This window comes from Hydra viridissima, unplaced genomic scaffold (genome assembly GCF_058129835.1).
Source record: "Hydra viridissima isolate aposymbiotic clone 2 unplaced genomic scaffold, HvirCarnegie_v1 scaffold_1, whole genome shotgun sequence".
Lineage (NCBI taxonomy): Eukaryota > Metazoa > Cnidaria > Hydrozoa > Anthoathecata > Hydridae > Hydra > Hydra viridissima.
Genome location: NW_028324300.1, coordinates 34,199,185 through 34,201,741, shown reverse-complemented (window position 1 = coordinate 34,201,741; position 2,557 = coordinate 34,199,185). Strand labels below are relative to the sequence as shown.

Below are 2,557 nucleotides of genomic sequence, written 5' to 3'. Positions count from 1 at the left end.
CAACGTATAATTCAAATAATATTAGTTTTACTTGTTTGCAAAAACTTTAATTTTGATTCAAAAGGTGTGCCCATCTTTTCAATCAAAAACAAAGTTTTTGCAATCAAATTAAAACTATTTATTTGACTAAAGTGTAACTTTTTTCAACTAAAGGGTAACTGTTTCTTTAAGTAAAGCGTAACTACTTCTTTGTAATGTTGAATAAATTGTAATGTCCAAATAAGTTTGAATAAAATTTGACGCTGATGAACGAAAATAAAACATTGATTAATGAACCAACTTAAATTAAACAATTACTAAGAGAAAATCAATATTTGTTGTAATAAACATAATTATGTTAAAGCATTTGTACAAATGTTCAAACAAAATAACGTTCTTCTCGACTGCTAAGCATCCTTACGAATCTTGTATCTTTACTTCACTTGAGACTACAACAACGTTCGAATGTTCCTCGTTATACAATTTGATATAAATCTTTCGTTTTATGAGCTTTAGGCATTGCCATAGCTACTGCTAAAATTATAGGTGTTCATATATTTTTGTGTTTATATATATTATTAGCAAACACTTATCAGTTTCAATTTTTTTACACAAAGTTTCGTCAATAAAGACTTTTCAGAAATCTGGAGGGAGAGGGGAGGACTAATCGCTAATTGGATTTTTGAAAAGTCTTTAAAAGTGATTTCTAATAATTTATTATTGCTTTGTTTTTGTAAGAATAGAGGGGGTGTAACCTCTTCAAATTATCAAAATATCATTTTTTTTTTTTCGTTTAAATTTTGATTTTCCCCCCTTAACTTTTGTTTTAGTTCCCCCCCCCCCCCAAATCTTTTATGATCTTCCTATGCCACTGCATATATGTATGTATGTATGTATGTATGTATGTATGTATGTATGTATGTATGTATGTATGTATGTATGAACATATATATATATATATATATATATATATATATATATATATATATATATATATATATATATATATATATATATATATATATATACATATACATATACACACACACACACACACACACACACACACACACACACACACACACACACACACACACACACACACACACACACACATCAAATACAAAATCTATATTTAAATAATAAAATAGTTAATAACAAACATATGCAAGATATAAGCACTATATACAAATAAAATTTCCGTATATATATATATATATATATATATATATATATATATATATATATATATATATATATATATATATATATATATATATATACATATACATATACATATACATATACACACACACACACACACACACACACACACACACACATCAAATACAAAATCTATATTTAAATAATAAAATAGTTAATAACAAACATATGCAAGATATAAGCACTATATACAAATAAAATTTCCGTAAATAAAAACATAAAATATTTTTGATGTATTACCTGCATAAACATGTCGACAAAATATTTTTTTTAAAATAATTAGTACATTTGTTGATATTTCACTTTCATTTTTCAATGCCACATCTAAACAGAAAATTATTGAAAAATAGTATCAGTATTTTACTGCAAAAACTAGAAGTAAAATGCTTCAAAATTCTCTTATACAAATAATATATGAATTCCAATCACCATTAAAATGCTGCAAATGCATATAAAATACATTACCGTATCCCTCTTTAACAGCTGTTAAAGAGGGATATGGTAACAAATGACAAATTACAAAACAAATGCTTCACTAGACATAACTGAAAAAAAAAATTTTAACAAAAGTTTCATTCAGTAAATAATGAAACAAAGAAATTTTAAATTAACACAACACTCAGCTAAAGATGCGATAATACCTTTTTCATCAGGATTGCTATCCAGATCACTTTAATTTTCTGAGTCTGATGTGAAATAGCGTTCATCCTGATCATCGTCATAGTGATTATTAAGAATTTGAAAAGGAAAATTATCTTCATCATTGTCAATATCAATCTCATATGAATTGTCATCATAACAAACATTTTCACAATCATTAGAAATACTGCAGGTAGACACATTACTTTTCTGATAACTTTCACCATAAATTTCTTATATATCTTATCAACTTGCTCTTTCACTCTTCTTCTGTTTGTTGCATATGAAGCAGCCATCTAAACTATTAGTATCAGTTAAATTATATTGTATAACATTAGTAGCCTAATATTATAAACCATTATTAATACAAAAAAACAAAATTTTAAAAAAGATTTAACTTGACTACTTTAAAAATAAGAAGAGCAAGAGGTGATTTAATTCAATTTTATTTTATAAAATAAGTAAAAATATGGATAAAGTTAAATGGAATCATCCTCCTAAAATAATTAAATATGCAATAAAAAGAGGTCATACTCAGAAAATGCAAAAGCAGTCCACACATTCTACCACAAGATTTAATGTCTTCACAAACCTAACAGTTAACAATTGGAATAATTAAACAGGAGAGATAATCAACTCTGATAATGTGAATGTCTTCAAAAACAAGTTTGATTGTTTCAAAAACAAACAAAAGAAAATAGAAATATAAAAAAAT

The 2,557-nt window shown here is 25.3% G+C and overlaps 1 pseudogene across 1 annotated transcript; it reads right to left on the bottom strand.

Moving 5' to 3' along the window:
- Positions 1 to 246: 246 nt before the first annotated feature.
- LOC149894676 (uncharacterized) lies at positions 247 to 2,138 on the bottom strand (annotated as a pseudogene). Its single transcript, XR_016449057.1, has 3 exons — positions 1,845 to 2,138; positions 1,444 to 1,527; positions 247 to 513 (listed from the first exon to the last, which is right to left on the bottom strand). The product of XR_016449057.1 is annotated as an uncharacterized LOC149894676 (transcript).
- Between the last annotated feature and the right edge of the window lie 419 nt (positions 2,139 to 2,557).